A 19,860-nucleotide genomic window follows, 5' to 3' on the forward strand; every position below is an offset into this window, starting at 1 on the left:
ACTGGAAGTTTATACCCTTTGACCAACATCTCTCCATTTTCCCCACCCCCTAGTTCCTGGTAACCACTCTCTGCTTCTATGACAAGCATTTTTAGATTCTGTATATAAGTGAGACCATACAGTATTTGTCTTTCTTTGTCTGACTGATTTCGCTTAGCATAATGCCATCAAGTTCTATCTATGTTGTTGCAAATAGCAGGATTTCTTTCTTTATCATGACTAAATAATATTCCATTGTATATGTATACCACACTTTATTCATCCATCGATAGACACTTGGGTTGTTTCCACATATTGGCTGTTGTGAATAATGCTGGAAATAAACATGGGAATGCTGATTTGAGATAGTAATTTCATTTTCTTTGGAAATATACCCAAAAGTGGAACTGCTGGATCATATGGTAGCTCCATTTTTTTTTTTTTTTGAGAAACATCCAAAATGTTTTCTACACCAGTTTACATTCCCACCAACAGTGCACAAGGGACCTCTTTTCTCCGTATCTTTGCAAACACTTGGTCCTCAGTATCTCTTATCTTCTTGAAACTAGCCATGCTAACAGATGTGAGGGGATAGTTCACTGTGGTTGATTTGCATTTCTCTGATGATTAGTGATGCTGAGAGTCTTTTCATGTGTCTGTTGGCCATCTGTATGTCTTCTTTGGAAAAATTCAGTTCCTTAGCCCATTCCTAAATGTTTTTTAAATCACTTCATATTTGTATAGCTTATGCCTAGCACAGAACCGGGCGTATAGTAGATGGTGGAGGATTGTATTTTTATTATCCTGAGAGTAAAAAGCATTCTTAGATGGGTGGTTTTCTATCCTGACTACAGAAGAATTGTCTCGGGTTCTGTCCTGACTCCAATTGAGTCAGCATCTTTGCCATTGGGTTTTGGGAGATTTTTAAAACTCACCAGATGATTCTAACGGGCAGCCAGGACTGAACCCCTAAAATGAGTATGAACAAACATCTAGACATTTTCTCTAAATATCCTACCTGTGGAGTCCTTTAGGTCAGGTACATGATTTTCATTATCCTATTTCCTGCTTGTGTTCAGCACAATTATTTATCATGTCCTAGGGACCCTCTGCTGCAAATATTGAGCATAAAAAGCCCAAGGGGAATTTTAATTTCTTAACCATCTCTTGATATCCTGGGGCATTTTTCTTTTGCGCGCGCGCTCTCTCTCTCTCTCTGCTAAGTAGCTTTTTGATGAACATTTCAATTTATTTTATTTTCATTGCAAAAGACATACATACTTATAAATTTTTTAAAAATCAATGAATAGATTGAAGAAATTTAAGTAAAAAGCCTTCCTCTCTCACATGCTTCATTCCTACTCCATTCCACAATATCGTCCCCCATTGACAGTTTTGTGTATGCTTCCAGTATTTTCCATGCATACATCATCATATATCCTTACATAAACATATCATCCACACAAACACTCAAACTGAAACCACGTTCTGTTGGCAGGTTGCTTGTTGATTTAACAACGTATCTTGGGGATATTTCCATTAACACATACAGTTTTACGTTATTCTTTTTAAAGGATACGTTTCATTCCATCACATGGATAGATCATGATTTTTTAACCAGGTCCTTATTAAGACACACATAAAGTGCTTCCAGTTTGTAAGCACTGTATTAAAATCAGTGCCACAGTGTCTTGTCATCTTTGCACATATCTTGACATAATTTTGGCACTGTCTCTGTTAAAAAATGTATGTGTGCCGTCCAACTTCGACTTTCAGCAGCTGTTATTGGCAATGTTTCTCCGTCTCCCCACCTGTAATGGTGGAATATGTCAGCCCCTACCCTGCCTGCCCAGTGTCTCTTAGCAGAGCTCATTAATCCCACATCATAGACTCAGCTGCAACCCATTTCTTAGATTCATCCTAAGGGAAGGCAGAGGAAGGGTAGAGGAGAAGGAAGAAGAAATGCTGATTATGTTCCAAATATTGCCAGACACAGTAGTCCTGAAAGCAATGATAAAAAGGTAGTTATTTTTACCTATGTTTTTGACGTACAAACATGGCCCATAAAAATTAATCGTTCTAGGCAGATAGGGGTGGAATTGAGATTCAAAACCCAGGTTTGTTCTCTTCTAAGTAGTTAGTTTCAATGTCTTAATCTTTTTTCTCCTTTGCTGTTCTACTGGTACAGGCATTGGGTCCCACTCATGGTGAATGAGACTGGGATGACCTTTGAGCTCCCACGTCATTTTGTGAATTGTAGCCTCTCCTTTTACCTAACAGTGTCTCTATTCTGGTAACTGGCCAATAATTATTCTTTCATTCTTGTGCGTTGCTCCTATGCCCAAGTTTCTCTTCCAGTACCTGATCTGGTATTCTAAATGTTCTAAGACAAGGTACCAGCCTTCTGTGTCTCACATATCTTTGGGCAAGAAGTTATTAAGCTGCCATTTAGCTACAGTGCATGATGTGTGGTTGTTGGTGGGGTGTCTGTGGTATTAGCAGGAGATGACCGGACATCTGAATTTTTGCTGAGTAAGGTTCTTGTTCTTTTGGGGTTCTCATCAGGAAGTTACTTTACCCAATAAAACACATACTGTAAAACCTCTCCTTTGCAAAGAGGAAGAACAAAAGTGTCAAATTAAGTCATAGAACACAGACCTAGGGAACCAAAACAGATGGACAGGCAAATAGAGAAAGATTCAATTCTCCATCAATAAATACTAGTAGTAGGCATTTTGCAAAGTTTTTTCTGGGGAAGACATACCTTCTTTATAGTACTAAAGGTGAACCTTGCCCACAAGTGCATTGGAAAAACTAAGAATCTTCTGCAAACAGTGAAATCATGGGAATATGAGGAATAGTTTCATAGAATATATGTAACAATATTTCCGTGCAGAATGATGTTAGGTAAGACTCACTGAAGATCCACAGAAGGAAAATCCATAAAAGAAACAAACAAAAGGAAACTATTATTATCTTTTCCATATTAGACCAAGTTTTTACCAGTTCTTCAGGGAAGAGTAATTAAAATTTAATACTAAAAACTAAACCATGTGAATCATTTACTTTTTTTTTTTGCAGAACACTCCTTTATTATAGCAATATATAAAGCAAATACAACTTTAATGTTTATAACCATAACTGTATGTTATTATGACTGTTGGTATTGTTACTCAACTTGCTCACATTTAGGGAAATAGCTTATACGTAATTCTTGAAATTCACTGAACTTCATAAAAATGTGGGATTGAAATGCGCATACACGTTTCTAAGCATCTAGAAGTCTTCACTCTCCTGACTTTATTCCCACCCTCAGCATTTTCACACATCCTTGGCAAGTTAACCAAACTCAAGGCCTTTTGTTACTGAGAGAACCAGCAAGGTTATGTTTGCGTGGCAACATCCTTGCAAGTTAATGAGTAAAAACTGCTGTTTACCAATAGATTTTTGACTTCATTCCTTCTTCCTTTAGGGCAGCCTAGCCTTCACTGGCCATTCAGTCCAACTCCTAAAGACTGACTGTCCTTCAAACCCCTCCTTTAAAAGCACTTCAAACAGGCATTTCCATTGTAATACTTAGGTAAGGATTGTATCCTTCAATCTTCAACCTTGAAGTCATCAATTGTCTCAACTTTTTTAGGGATTTTGAGCTTGGGGAAAGGCCTTGGTTTCACTGAAGCTGCATTTTCAGTGGCTCAAGGTGATCCAGATAAGTATGTGCATCTCCGAAAGTATGTATGCAGTTACGTGGCTTCGGCAGCGCATCATGTGAGTAGGTGAGCAGGGTGGAGCTGGCGGCGTGGAAGTTACTCTTAGGCCCAGGTCTCCTGACCTCCGGTACAGCTGTCAGGACAGCTCACTGTTCAGCATGTAGGACTGGCGAAGGGCATGATATGGAGGCAGGGCCATAAGACGAGGATCTTTGGGATCCCAACCACCCAGGAATGATGTGGGTTTTGACTGTGTCAGTCACCTTTGGCGGTTGTGCTACTCCTTGACCTGAATAATCTGAATCCTTATCTTTGTATTCTGCCTCCAAATGCTTCTCTGTTGACAGCTATAAACTGGGCCTAAATCCCCTTTGCTGTTGGAGAAGCCCGGACTGTCCAAGAAATCTTAGGATGCACTGGCCTCCCAGGTTTCCACTCCCTTGGAAGACAGTTCCCTAGCATTTGTAGATCCCTTGGTAAAACTACAGCAACTCCTCCAAAACACACTTTCAGAATACACGTTTTGTTAGCAGAGAAAATTGTTCTCTCACTTGGGCTGTAGTGCGTCTACAGAGCTGTGCAGAGCCGGTGAGGTCATCCTTCCAGAACCTGCAGCACAGGATGTGCTCCGGCCTTGGCTGGGTGCCCCCTGCTGCGGGGCTCTAGGAGCAGCTTGGGGAGGACAGACAAGGTGGTGTGGGCCCTTTCATGTGCTTCTTTCCCCTCATTTACTCTCTTCTGATCAGCCTGCTTATTTGGACAATTACATTAGTGCACATATGGAGCCTTTTTTTTAAAAATGTTTTAAAATGTTTATTTTTGAGAGAGAGAGAGACAGACAGAATACAAGTATGGGAGGGGAAGACAGAGAGAGAGAGATATAGAATCTGAAGCAGGCTCTAGGCTCTGAGCTCTCAGTACAGAGCCCCACACCGGGCTCGAACTCATAAGCCGTGAGATCATGACCTGAGCTGAAGTTGGACACTCTACCAGCTGAGCCACCCAAGTGCCTCTGGAGACTTGAGAATGGTATATGGTGCAAAAAAGTGAGCAGTTTGACATGACAGAGCCCAGGCTTTGGATTCTGGATTGGTCACATAACCATCTATGTCAGTATTTTCAAGGATGAGCACAACAGCATCTGTCATCCCACATGTATTTCTGGAATTTTGCCATTTTCACATCAAGAGGTGTAGTCAAATTCTCCTCTAGTTGAAAACGGGTGGATTTATGACTATCTTGTAACCAAGAACATGACGGAAGTGACACTGTGTGACTCAGAAGCTAGGTCAGAAAAGGTGACGTGACTCCCCTTCCTTGCAAGAACACTTGTGCCAAAATCTGAATCACTGTGTAAGCAATCCAAGTATCCTGAGGCTGCCATGCTGTGAGGAAGCCCAAACTAGCTCACATGGAGAAGCTCTAACTCTTTCTCTCTCTAGGTAGGTAGGTTGATATATTTTTTTGTTTGTTTCAGTTTCAAAGTAGTCATTTATTAAACTGACTAAATTATAGAAATAATCATGGTAGATTCCTTAATTCATCCTTCTAATAATCCTATAGATCTGGTCTTCTCTGTTGCCAGCATCTCCACCTGCTACAGCATGGATTGTCTTTTTCTTCATCCCCACTTGTGGAGAAGGTAATTTGAAGGGCCATACGAAGTTGTCTGCTTCTTTGAAATGTTTTCCAACAGTACAAATCTTGTGATTCAGATACTCCTTGTAGATGATGCCATATTTACCAGGAGATTGAGCAATCGGTGTTTTACCTGTCAGGGCAATTCGCTTCTTGTTGATTTTGCCATAACCACACTTGTAGATCATTTTATTCACCAACTTCAGGTTTAGGTATCCCTTTGCTCTTTATGGTTTTGCAATCTTTTGCATGTGAACAGAAGCCTTGTTGGGCTTAACCAAGGTGGCACTGAAGATCTGACAAAGGTGAAGAAGCTGCGACACCTCTTGAACCTTTGAGCTTCCTCCAGTGATGCCTGTGATGCTGATGACTAATGCCATGTTGGATTCTTAGGTACATAGAAGTTGCCAACTTTTCTTGCCATCTTAGCTATTTGGATCTCAGTTTTATACATCTGCCCATACTACTTGCGGTGATGCTTGGCTTTCTCACAGAGAAGCTTCCGCCTTTTGAAACATCTTTGGCAAATTTCTTTCTCAGTGCTTGATCTTCAACATTTCAGAATTCCTTTGCTTTTCCTTAAGGGTTTCTGGCATGACAGGAACCTTCTTTTTCTTTTCTCCTGTACCCTCCTTTGTTCCAGCTGGAAAACAGCTATAGATAGTTATCTTGATATCAGAATGTCTCAGGAGAGAGAGGGAGACCAGCTTGGAGTTTCAGTGTAGCTGATATCTGACAGCAACCTCATAATAGAGCCCAACACAGAGTAGCCCAGCTGAACCTTTCTCAAATATCAAGTCTCCATATGCTGTTAACCTAATAACATGACTGTTTTATGCCACTGAGTTATGAAGGAATTGTTATAATACAGTAGTCATTTAGAATTAACATTTTGTGATCTGCAGCAAGTCATTTGATTTCTAGGAGTCTTGGCTTTCTTACCTGTAAAATACGGGCAAAGATAACAACTAAGGAGGGTAGGTATTAAAGTAGCCCACCTGATAAACTACTGTTAGTAGCAAGACCCATCCTCATGTGAGGGTCCACTACTTCCTAGCCCCTCCTCACTGTCCCATTTCACTGGAAGTGAGCAATCACTCCTTTCTACTATTGACCTAATGACAAGATCTCCAAACTTCTAGACATTTTGAAATCAATAGACAAAATGCAGTATAGCTTATATGAAGTTAAATACGCTTCTTCCCACTGATTCACAGGAGATACACCATGGAAGAGTCTTATGGACATGGAAATTTATTATTTAGGGGAAATAATACATTGAAGGACTGTGAACCACTACGCATAAATTAGTTCACCAAATTAGTCACCAAATAGAATTGCCAGGACCTAATGCCAATACAGCAGTTTTGGTTGGAGATGTAGAGAATTCAGGGTGGGAATCAGATATATACCAGCAGTAGAATACAGTCAAATTGAAGGCTGAATTGAAAGTGCTTTCTTTCCCTGTCCTCATTTGCCTGGTACATCCCTCCAATTTCATAGATCCTACTACATTTACTAAAATTTCTTGTTGACTACCCATTTGCACAGGCCCTCAGAATGTCCTCATTGTAGACCTGCTGTGTGTATAACGTGTGTGTGTGTGTGTGTGTGTGTGTGCATGTGTGTATGCATGTGTGTGTGTGCATTTGGGAGGAAAAAATTTTGATTCTTTCTAGGTTCTTTGGTTGGTCTGATAATCAAATTAATGTAAAACAGATTAATAGGAGAAAACAAATTTAATTACATATTTATTGGCAGTCCATAAGAATATGAGGCCCAAGGACAAACCAGACAATTGAGGCATATAAGCCATCTTGAGCTAAGGAATGGGATAAGGGCCTGGGGTTTAAATTTTTTTGTAATGTTTTATTTATTTCTGAGAGAGAGACACACAGCATGAGCAAAGGAGGGTCAGAGAGAGAGGGAGACCCAGAATCTGAAGCAGGCTTCAGACTCTGAGCTAGCTGTCAGCACAGAGCCTGATGCAGGGCTTGAACCCATGAACTGCAAGATCATGACCTGAGCCTAACACTTAACTGACTGAGCCACCCAGGTGCCCCAGGGCCTGGGGTTTCAAAGGGAAGGAGGATGATTCACAGGGTGATAAGAAGAGCAAATGTTTGGTAATTAGATTTTTGTCCTGTCATACAGATAGGTCTTTCAGATCAAAACGTTGTCTATTGGTAATAGCTCTCTTTCTGGGCCAGGCCCTATCTATAGTTCTGTTGGGTACAAAAGAGGTGAAAGTTACTTCTGAGTGTGCTGAATCTTGATTGCTTAAAATTGTCCATATGCCAAAGTGGCACATTTTGGGGATACTTGTTCTTGAACCTCTTTAGGAAGGATAAGGAAAGTAGTGTGGTGATAGATCTTTAACATTCAGCTCTTTAGAAAGAAAAAGCCCTGATTTTTAGCAGTTTCCGATCCCATGGGGTAAATACTTTCATCATGGCCAATTTCAAGCTACCAATTTGACATTACTGAGCACAGAGCTTGGAGAGCGTGAGTAGCACATCATTATGTTTCCATCATACACATATAGTAGGCATAAATGATTTAAAAAACATAGTTAACAATAAAATGTAAGAATGCATGATAGTAAAATGTAAAATGTAATGTTTTCACAATTTATTACCTTTATTTTAATATAATTTATTTATAATTTTGTATAATTTAATTTTTAATAATGGCTCTCTTTAACAATGGTCTGGCAAAATTCCTCTTAATTTAGTAATTGGCTCTCACCAGGCAATAGGAGACATATTTAGCCTATCGCCAAAAATTAGTTAATAATTTTACATCAGCAATTACAGCAGACCTCAGAGAAGGCTTTCCAGAAGTTTGGCCACTGAAAGGGAGCAGAATTTGCCCCTCCAAATTACACCGCTTTGGCTTAAGGCGTATTTTAGGATGATTGTTTTTATGAAAAACAACAGAAATTACCCTTTTGTAAGAGGTATTTACACTTAAAAGGTAACTCTCCATTTGTAAGCGTGTGTCTTCTCTATACCAGGAAAAGAAGAATGACTTACTTTTTAGAAACCCTTATCAATGGAGAAAGCAAGTGCCCTAAGTCTGCATAAATACTTACCCTTGTTAATTGTCCTTTGCCTGATAACCTCAAGTAATTGGTTCCCTACCCCCCATGTCAACATCTTCTTTTGTCTTTAATTGGAGATGGTATTTATGGTGGTAGCTTGGGCCATATTAGTCAGTTTTCCTGGGTCTCTCCCATGGATATAGGAGGTATGCATGTTATTAAACTTCAGTTTGTTTTTCTCCTCTTAATCTGTCTTTTATTACAGAGAGGTCTCAGCTGAGAACCTAGAGGTAGAGGATAAAATTACTTTTCCTCCCCAACAGCACAAATACAGTATGCTTGAAGTCAGATACTGATCTCCTACATGGTGTGGTAGGGTCTGAGTCACTTCTGACTTCAAGTAGCCTCATTCATGTAGCCATTTGCTGTGCCAATGGGGACAGAACAGAACATGAAAAAGGCCAAGGCGCCCTGCTTCAGAATACCTATCAACTCCTTTCAAGCCATTTCTGTCTTGAGCCAGTGCTCAACTATATATTGACTAAAGTTTACTTTTTTCTATATATATTTTTTGCATATAATAACCTAAAAGTGCAATCAGACAAATGACCAGGAGATATTAATCACATGTCCTGTGCCATAGACTCTGGGAACATTATAAGGAAGAATACAATAAAATCCCAGTCCTGAAGGACTCTATAATCTAGTCACAGAGATAAGCCTAACACTTCAAACAATCACAAAAGCAATAAAAGATAGTAGATGTGTGTAATAAAAGGCAAAATAATATGGCACAAACCATAACTGTCATTGAATTTTAGACACGGAGTTGAGTAAACAAAAGGAAACCCAACTGATTTTACCCTCTCAATTTACACATACAGAACTTATGATGATTATTAACCAGTTAAGTGGAAGGGAGGCAGGGTCCAACTGTCCTAAATTCCATTCCATCCATTTAATCCACTCAACAACTGAGCAGCTATCATGCCCAGGGTACTGTTCTCAGGGTGAATTTTCCATTAGGAGATACAGTGCCCAAGGCTCACAAAGAAGTTTTAATTTCTTTTCCATCAGAAGGAAGAAAACACTAAATTTTACATCCAAGAAGTTTTAATGTATAATATTAATATATTTGTCTTTATACCAGTATAATCATAAAATACAATTTTTCATATTTTTAAAATTTGCCACCCGAAATAGATCTCTTTGGCATGTGGATTATTTTAGGCTGATTATTTAAAAAAATTTTTTAATGTTTTATTTATTTTTGAGGGAGAGATAGAGACAGCATTAGCAGGGGAGGCTCAGAGAGAGAGGGAGACACAGAATCTGAAACAGGCTCCAGGGTCTGAGAAAGCTGTCAGCACAGAGCCCGACGCAGGGCTCGAGCCCATGAACCGTGAGATCATTACCTGAGCCAAAGTTGGACGCTTAACTGACTGAGCCACCCAGGCACCCCTAAGCTGATTATTTTTATTTATTTTTATTATTTTTTTCAATGTTTTATTTATTTCTAGGAGAGAGAGAGAGAGCGTGAGCAGGGGAGGGTCAGAGAAGAGAGGGAGTCACAGACTGAAGCAGGCTCCAGGCTCTGAGCTGGCAGTCAGCACAGAGCCCGACGCGGGGCTCGAACCCACGAACCGCGAGATCATGACCCAAGTGAAAGTCGGACGCTTAACCGACTAAGCCACCCAGGCGCCCCTAGGCTGATTATTTTTAAGAAGGAGAAGACTCAAGAAATTTTTCTTTTTATCCTTCCCACTAATTGCGTAAAAGAATTTAGATAGAGGACCTGTTTCAGGAAGGGAGCCATCACCATAGGTGACTATTACATAGTATGAACTAGGTATGGCAGACAGGGAGGAGCGAAGCAAGATCTGTTTGATTAAAGTCTTCTCTATGTCCCAGTGTTTTTGCAAGGCCCAGCCAGTATTTGTTTACCAGACATTTACTCTTTTTCATCTTTCTGTGAATTGCTTTCCTCCCCTTTGAGGTCCCAGACCTCTACCCTCTTCTGCTTAAGTTAAGATGATATACATATCTTATTTTGCCAGATTATCTTTAGAATCTCTCATGTTTATGTGGATTCCTTGCATGTACATCATTAAATCTGATTGTCTCCTGTTAATCTGTCTCATGCCAATTTAGTGCTTTCTGTTTCAAAATTTTATTTTTTTATTCAAGTATAACATACATTGTAATGTAAGTTTCAGGTGACGTTATAATGGCTCAACAATTCTGTACATTTCTCATTGCTCATCAAGAGAGGTGTATTCTTAACTCCTTTTATCTTTTTTGCTCATTCTCCCATACACCTCCCCACTGGCAACCATCAGTTTGTCCCCTCTCTTTAAGACTGTTTGTCTCTTTTTTCCTTTGCTCATTTGCTTTGTTTCTTAAATTCCACATATGAGTGAAAGCGTATGGTGTTTGTCTTTCTCTGACTGATTTAGTTCACTTAGCATTATGCCCTCTAGGATCATACATGTTGTTGCAAATTGCAAGATTTCATTTGTTTTTTAGGACAGAGTAATATTCCATTGTGTGTGTGTGTGTGTGTGTGTACACATACATTCCACATTTTCTTTATCTATTCTTTGATCAGTGAACATTTGGGTTGCTTCTATATCTTGCAATGTTATGGTAAATAATACTGCAATAAACATATGCGTGCATATATATTTTTTTATTCTTTGTTTTCAAAATGTGCATATATTTTTTGAATTAGTGCCTTTATTTTCTTTAGGTAAATACCCAGTAGTGGAATTACTATATCGTATGATAGTTCCATTTTTATTTTTTTGAGGAATATCCATACTGTTTTCCATCATGGCTACACCAATTTGCATTTCTAGTAACAGGGCACAAGGGTTCCTTTTCCTCCACATCCTCTCCAACACTTGTTATGTTTTGTCTCTTTGATACTAGCCATTCTGGCAGGTATAAGATGATACTTCAATATGGGTGTTTTAAAAAAATTTTTTTAACATTTTATTTAGTTATTTAAATTGTTTTTAATGTTTATTTTTGAGAGAGAGAGACAGTGTGAGCAGGGGAGGGTCAGAGAGAGAGAGGAAGACACAGAATCTGAAACAGGCTCCAGGCTCTGAGCTGGCTTTCAGCACAGAGCCTGACATGGGGCTCAAACCCACGAACCATGAGATCATGACCTGAGCCGAAGTCAGACGCTTAACCCACTGAGCCACCCAGGCGCCCCTTAACATTTTATTTATTTCTGAGAGGGAGAGAGACAGCATGAGCAGGGGAGGGTCAGAGAGAAAGGGAGACACAGAATCTGAAACAGGCTACAGGCTATGAGCTGTCAGCACAGAGCCCGAAGTGGGGCTCAAACCCACAAACCGTGAGATCATGACCTGAGCTGAAGTTGGCCACCCAACTGACTGAGCCACCAAGGCACCTCTCAATATGGTTTTAATTGGCATTTCTCTGATGATTAGTGATGTTGAGCATATTTTAATGTTTTATGACTCTGTTGTCTTATTTGGAAAAATGTCTATTTGGGTTGTGTGCCTGTTTTTAATTGAATTCTTTGTGGGTTTTTTTTTTTTTTTTGGTGCAGAATTGTAGAAGTTGTTTATATATTTTGAATAGTAACCCCTTATCACATATATAATTTACAAATATCTTCTCTCAATCAGTAGGTTGCCTCTTTGTTTCATTTATGGTTTCCTTTGCTGTGCAAAACCTTTTTATTTTGGTGTAATCAATAATTTAATTTTGCTTGTTTTCCTTGCTTGGGAAGACATATCTATAAAAAATGTTTGTGTACCTGAGGGGAAACAAATCACTACATATGCTTTCTTCTTGGAATTGTATATTTACAGGTTTCACATTTAAATCTTTAATCCATTTTAGTTTATTTTTGTGTATAGTGTAAGAAAGTGGTCCAGTTTCATTCTTTTGCACGTAGCTGTCCCGTTTTGTCAGCACCATCTGTTGAAGAGACTGTCTTTTCCCCATTGTATATAATTGTATCCTTTGTCATAGATTAACTGACCATATAAGTGTGAGTTTGTTTCTGGAATCTCCTGTTCTCTTGATCTGTGTGTCTATTTTTATGCCAGTACCATACAGTTTCAATTATTACAGCTTTGTAGTATATCTTAAAATCTAAGATTGTGAGAGAGAGAGGGGCAGAAAGAAAGGGAGAGAGAAAACCTGAAGCAGGCTCTGTGCTGTGAACACAGAGCCTGATGCAGGCTTGATCTCACGAACGGTGAGATCATGACCTGAACTGAAATGAAGAGTGTGATGTTCAACCACTAAGCTAGTCAGGCATCCCTCAGCTTTGTTCTTTTTAAAGATTACTTTGGCTATTTGGGGTCTTTAGAGGTTCCATATAAATTTTAGAACTGTTTGTTCTAATTTTGTGAAATATGTTGTTGGTACTTTAATAGGGATTGCATTGAATGTATAGATTGCTTTGGGTGGTGCGGACATTTTAACACTGTTGGTTCTTCCAGTCCATGAGCATGGAATATCTTTCCCTTTGTTCATGTTATCTTCAAATTCTTTCATCAGTGTTTTATAACTTTTGGAGTATAGCTCTTTTTCTTTCATTTTTAGTATTTTTTATGGAGAAAAAAAGCCCAGGAAGGCAAAAGTGCCTCTGACCCATGAAAGTCATAATAAGGCTCTATTTAAAAAAAAATTTTTTTTCTTAATGTTTTATTTATTTCTGAGAGAGAGAGAGAGCATGAGCAGGGGATAGTCAGAGAGAGGGAGAGAGAGAGAGAGAGAGAGATGCAGAATCTGAAATGGGCTCCAGGCTCTGAGCTGGCTGTCAGCACAGAGCCCAATGTGGGGCTTGAACCCATGAACCGTGAGATCATGACCTGACCTGTAGTCAGATGCTTAACCGACTGAGCCACCCAGGTGCCCCAATAAGACTCTATTTTAGGCACTAGAGAAAGGTAAAATGGTGAATAAGGCAGACAAGGCTCTGCTTTCATAGGACTTTGATTCTCTTAGAGGGAGAAACCATTAGGAAGCCAATAAACAAATCAAGAAGCAAAATAATTGCAGATAGTGATAAAGGAAAGGCTGTAAGAAAATAAAACATACTTTTTTACAAAGGGGCAGGGTGGGAATATTTCTAAAAAAGGCCTTTCTGAAGACGTTGAGCTCTGAATGACGAGAAAAAGCCAGTCCCAATAAAGATCCAGAGGAAGAGCTTTACAGACATAAGGAACAGCATGAGCAAAGGTGCTGAGGAATTAGCTTGCTGGAGTGGAGGAGCCAAAAGTTCAGGGCATTGGTGGGTTGGAGCATAGAGGGAGAGGAGGAGGAGACCAGAAGCCATGGTAGTAGCATGGAGACTTGAGGACATTGAAGGGCATGACATATGGTGAAGAGCATAGCGGGAAACCACTGTAGATGTTCAAACAAAGGAAAGCTAGGATTACAATATCACAATAAGATCACTCTAGGTTCACTGTGAAGAATTGCCTGGAAATGGATGAGACCAGTTTGGAAGCCTGAACATTAATGCAAGTGAGTGATGATATTCCTTAGGTCAGGGTGGTAGCTTTGGAGATGGAAAGGAAAGGATAGATCCAGGATGTATTTTGGATGTAGAGTAGTAGGAATGGATGTTGGAGGAGTGGGAAAGAGTAATCAAGAGTGGAGAGGAGGGGGAGAGAAGCCCTAGCAGGCTTCATTATGCAAGAGGTCATTTTGCAATTGGAAGAAGGGATCATTTCATAAAGAAAAAAAAACTGTCTTTCACAAACTTGAAAAGAGCCTGATTTAGGTTATAAGACTATAAAAATACACCAGAGTTAATGGGATAAAATGTATGCAAGCCCCAGTTGTAGTTATTTGCAATATTTTGGTATTCAAAAGCTATTAAAAAGGGAGTAAGTTCTTTAAGTTTATATTGCTTATGAATCAGAAGATGCATTGCATTATAACAATTTTAATTATCCTGAAAAATATTTTGTTGAACATATATTGTGGATAAATGAACCACAAGGTAAAGGCCAATTTTGAAGTCAAAGAGAACTCAAAAACAAATTAAAACAATATATCAATAGAAACAAAAGGCAATTTTTAGTTTCAAAATGAATATTTTATGGAACATGGAAATAATTCCTCTGTATTATAATTTGAACCCATTATGTAAAAATTAGGCACAGTGGGATGGATAAAAAATGTTTAAATTGATAGGAGCTTATACATGTGTGATGGAGGCTTGAGAATCATCTCAGGGAAGCCATAGTGAACCTCAGAAATTATTTAATCTTTCAGAGTCCTGTCTTCTAAAATGTAATAATGCTCAATTAATAGCATGAGATTAAATTAATGTACTTTGTAGTCTGCTGTATATACCACTGGATGTGTTACCTTTCACAGATGTGGTCTCTGAACTTAAAAAAAAATTAACAAACTAGTTTAAAAGCCCATTTTAATCCAGTTAGTCTCTTAAACAAATTAGTGGGATAAGGCAGATTGCAGGATAAAAATCATGACTAACTATGAAAGGAAACGGCTCTATTTTTCTAGGTTTATTGAGGAATAATTGACAAAATTGTCATATATATTTAAAGTATACAATGTGATGATTTGATGTACATATAATTTGTGAAATGATTACCATAATCAGGTTAATTAATGTATCCATCATCTCACATAGTTACCTTTTGTGTATGTGTATGTGTGGTGAGAACGCTTAGGATTTACTTTTAGCATATCTCAAGTATACAACACAATGATCATTAACTATAGTTACCAAGCTGTGCATTAGACCCCCAGAACTTAGTCATCTTGTAACTAAAGTCTTGTACCCTTTGACCAGCATATTTCCCCCACACTCCAACCCCTCGTAATTACCAGTCTATTCTCTGTTTCTATGAGCTTGGCTTTTTTTAACTTTTAGATTCCACATATAAGTGAGATCATATTGGGGCACCTGGGTATCTCAGTCAGTTAAATGTCAACTTTGGCTCAGGTAATGATCTCACAGTTCATGGGTTCAAGCCCCACATCGGGCTCTTAGCTGACAGCTAGCTCAGAGCCTGGAGCCTGCTTTGGATTCTGTGTCTCTCTCTCTCTCTGACCCTCCCCTCCTCATACTGTCTCTGTCTCTGTCTCTCTCAGAAATAAATAAAACATTAAAAAAAAAAGCAATAAGTGAGATCATATCATATGTATCTTTCCCTGTCTGACTTATCTCACTAAGCATAATGTCCTTCAGTTTCATCCACATTGTTGCAAATGTCAGAATTTCCTTCTTACTGGCCGAATAATATTCTGTGGTGTGAGTGTGTGTGTATGCGTGTGTGCACAGACACATATCACAGCTTCTTTATCCATTCATCTAGTGATGTACATCTAGATTGTTTTTTTTATCTTAGCTATTGAGAATATTGCTGGAATGGACCTGGGAGTGCAGATATCTCTTCAAGATAGTGATTGCATTTCTTTTGGATATATAACCCAGAAGTAAGGCTTTTGGGTCATAGGTGGTTCTATTTTTTAATTTCTTGAGGAAGGAAACTATACTATTTTCCATAATGACTGCACCAGGTACATTCCCACTGACAGTACAAAGGTTTTCTTTCCTCCACATTTTTGTCAGCACATATTTCTTATTTTGACAGCCATCCTAACAGGTATGACTGATATTTATTGTGGTTTTAATTTGCATTTCCCTGATGATTAGTGATGTTGAGCATCTTTCGTGTACCCCCTGTTGGTCATTTAGCAAACAACTTGTAAGAAGTGTTAAGACTAATAGTATTGGTTTTTATAGAAGAATTAAAGTTATATCCTTATTAAACTTAATATCTAAATATATACAATGGTGTAGTATGAGAATTCAGAGAAGTTAATGGAAGTCGGACAGTCTAAGGGTTCCCAGACCTTGGGATTTATAGAGCAGATAATTTTCTGGATAAAAAAAAGAGGGGCACCTGGGTGGCTCAGTTGGTTAAGTGTCCAATTTCAACTCAGGTCATGATTTCATGGTTCATGAGTTAGAGCCCTGCATCGGGTTCTGTGCTCACAGCTTAGAGCCTGGAGCCTGCTTTGGATTCTGTGTCTCTCTCGCTGCCCCTCCCCAATTCACGCTCTGTCACTCTCTCTCAAGAATAAATAAATACTTTAAAAATTAAAAAAAAAAGAAATAAAAATGAGACTGATGTAGGATTGGCAACTTTTGATTTGTTCCTAGTATAAGATAAAAACATCAAATAATCACTATAATCTACTATAGAGTTCTTAAAATAAGACAGATTTAGGCCAAATTTTTATTAAAAGATACTTACTTAAAAAATATACATATAGTTTTTGTTTTGTTTTTCATTTTTTACAAATAACCAATTACAAAATGTTGGTTCATATTTTTTTATTTTTTGGCAGACTATTTGTTATGATTCAATCGGCAATTGTTGATGCCTATGCCCATTGGCAGTTGAAAATTGATCCAATGCTCCAATTTTTCAAACCATGGGAAGCTCGCCACCAACACATCACTGGGTAAGTCATTAAGTTTAAAACCAGATGAGCTTGCTGAATATGGTAACGTTTACCGTGATATTTCTTACACAGCCTGTTTTTTTAATGTATCTTGAAAACATGGATTCCATAAAACATAGATGCTACTGCTAGACCTTTTATTCACATATAACTCTAATTACGCTCAACGCACATTGTTCTGTTTATTCAGGTGGTTTTAGCAGGATCTCATAGATGCTATTTTACTGTGTTTATAACTGTGTTAGAGTTACACTTTAAAAATCTGTAGTTTTTTCCGTAGTTCAGATTAGTCTCTATCTTGAGAATATGTTGTATTAAGTTATTCTTTTGACAAGCATCAATCCATATTACTTCATGTCTCCTGGGCTGCCCAAGGCTGATGTAAGTAGTCAGTAGTGTAGGAGCAGATTTAAGTGGCGAGGAGAGGAAACCCAGAGGGCTCAGAACCAGGGAAATCAACGAGGGGAAGCCTGGCACTGCACAATAGAAAGAGAGGTGGCATTTTATCCAAATGCAAGATAAAAAGGAATTGTGCTGACTTTGATAATAGTATTAAGAGTTAACTCTCATAAATCTTCTCTTTTCTAAGATAAGAATCAGGAAATGAAGTCATGAGAGGAGAGGCTTCTGGGAATGACTTTGAAGGGGGCCATTTAATTCTTTGCTGTAATAAGTTCATAACTGAAACAAAGATTCTGAGCTCTATTTTCTCTCTTGCCTCTCACTCGTGATGCTTCAACTCCTTAGTCTGCTTCAGCCAAGAAAAATGTATTAGTTTCCTGATATAAATTGGAGAGCTGACAAGAGAGGTTTTGGAAACCACGATTGCTCTAAAGAATGTAGATGAAACCTTGTAAAATGATAGGCAATTAAAGTAAGAAATATATCAAAATGTCAAAATTTAGTATCTCTGGGCAAAGGGATTATAAGCACTTTTTATCCCTTTCTCTTTTCTGTAGTTTTCAAATGTTCTGTGGTACATATGTATCACTTTTACACGTCCAAGAAACATGTTACATATGTAGAAAAACAAAAACAAAAACAAAACCCTGCCAGCGTGGACAACTGATTGAATTGCACATAGAGAATGTTGGCTGTGAAAGCAGAATAATTTCCCACAAAATCTGCATATTTTAAGCACTAATGAAATAATAGCTTAGGGGCGCCTGGGTGGCTCAGTCAGTTAAGCGTCCGACTTCGGCTCAGGTCATGATCTCAGAGTTTGTGGGTTCGAGCCCTGCATCGGGCTCTGTGCTGACAGCTAGTTCAGAGCCTGGAGCCTGCCTTCAGATTCTGTGTCTCCCTCTCTCTCTGACCCTCCCCTGCTCACACTGTTTCTCTCTCTTCTCTCTCTCTCTCAAAAATAAATAAAACATTCAAAAAAATAAATCTTAAACTAGAATAGAGAGGTACTTGGTGGTTTGCAAAAATAAACTATTTGCTCTATCAAAGGAAACCTGTAATTACATTTAATATGCTTGATCCCTGAAGTGTGCCTTCTTAGCAACATAAGTCATAAAAAAGAGGCAATGTGCACCATGGTTAGGTTGCTTTGGAAAATTGCAGGAAGTATTCCAAGGAGAATGATGTGGAGGAAGTTACAACACAATTTCCTTTCCAGGGACTTACTTGGGATGTAGATCTCTAGGATGAGTGGAAACATATCAGAGATGTAAGGAGCCATTGTGTTTGAGGTGACTGGTGTGGGTAATGACCCCCCAGCAGTGGAGAGCACCTATCAAAATCTCCTTCAGCCTGTGTCCTAGGTCCCTGAGGCACTTCCCTGCACCTGGGTACATGTGGATTATGTTTTTGCCAACTCTTATGTTGCCAGATTGCTGCCTTCTCTGTACAGGACAGAATATCCTACTCATTTGACTGTAGAGACATATGAACCCAATCTTTAAAAGATATTGAGCTATATGGAATATTACAGAGCTGATTTCACTGGAGCTCTTTGGCCTATATTTTTTCTTTTTTAAAAAAAATTTAAATGTTTATTTATTTTTGAAGGAGAGAAAAACAAGAGTACAAGCAGGGGAGGGGCAGAGAGAGAGGAAGACACAGAATCCGAAGCAGGCTCCAGGTTCTGAGCTGTCAGCCCAGAGCCTGAAAAGAGGGGCTCAAACTCACAATCCATGAGATCATGATCTGAGCCAAAGTTGGATGCTTAACTGACTGAGTCACCCAGGCTACCCTGGCCTATATTTCTTTAAAGTACTATTTTAGATTTTAGAGGGAAAATGTTTGCCATTCACTGTGTAAGAAGACCCAATACCATGTTTATACATATGTAATCTGAACTAGTATTAGGTACAGTGGAACTTGAGTGAGTAATATAATTATAAAATTTTTAAATGAAACTAGCACTAAAAATTCTTTAATGTCCTCCATCTTTTTATCCTAACACAAAGTTGATAATTGGTGACATGTAATGCCACCATTGAGAAATTATGTTTCTTTTTAATACTTCTTTTTTGGAAGGACCATTAAGGTGCTTAGAGTAAGTATTTCTACCCATCTGTATGTAAGTCTGTGAAAAGATGACTGGTTGACTTTTGTTTAGGTAAAAGTACTACAAAAACCCAACGATCTCAAACTTTATTTATTTATTTATTTATATTTAAATGTTTATTTATTTAGAGAGAGAGAGTGTGAGCTCAGGGGAGGGGTAGAGGGAAAGGGAGAGAGAATCCCAAGCAGGCTTCCTTATTATCAGTGCAGAGTCCATTGCAGGGCTCAGTCCCACAAACTTCAAGATCATGACCTGAGCCAAAATCAGGAGTAGGAGGCTTAACTGACTGAGCCACCCAGGCACTCCCTGCAGTGATCTCAAATTTAAAGGCCAAGAAAAAGTAATTATACATGTCAGAAAAACAAATGGCAATTCTTCACAGGAAAGATTTAGATAAAAGTTGAACCCATAGGACTTTACTTCAGATGGCAAAAAGCATAGACTCACTTCCACATGCTAAGAAAATAACTTCA

The 19,860-nt window shown here is 38.6% G+C and overlaps 2 pseudogenes; both read right to left on the bottom strand.

Annotated features, from left to right (window-relative positions):
* Window positions 1-3,529: 3,529 nt before the first annotated feature.
* LOC120234423 lies at window positions 3,530-5,073 on the bottom strand (annotated as a pseudogene).
* Window positions 5,074-5,224: 151 nt separating this feature from the next.
* On the bottom strand, window positions 5,225-18,556 carry LOC120234424 (annotated as a pseudogene).
* Between the last annotated feature and the right edge of the window lie 1,304 nt (window positions 18,557-19,860).

Source organism: Hyaena hyaena, unplaced genomic scaffold (genome assembly GCF_003009895.1).
Source record: "Hyaena hyaena isolate Hyena2069 unplaced genomic scaffold, ASM300989v1 scaffold_109, whole genome shotgun sequence".
In the NCBI taxonomy this organism is placed as follows: domain Eukaryota; kingdom Metazoa; phylum Chordata; class Mammalia; order Carnivora; family Hyaenidae; genus Hyaena; species Hyaena hyaena.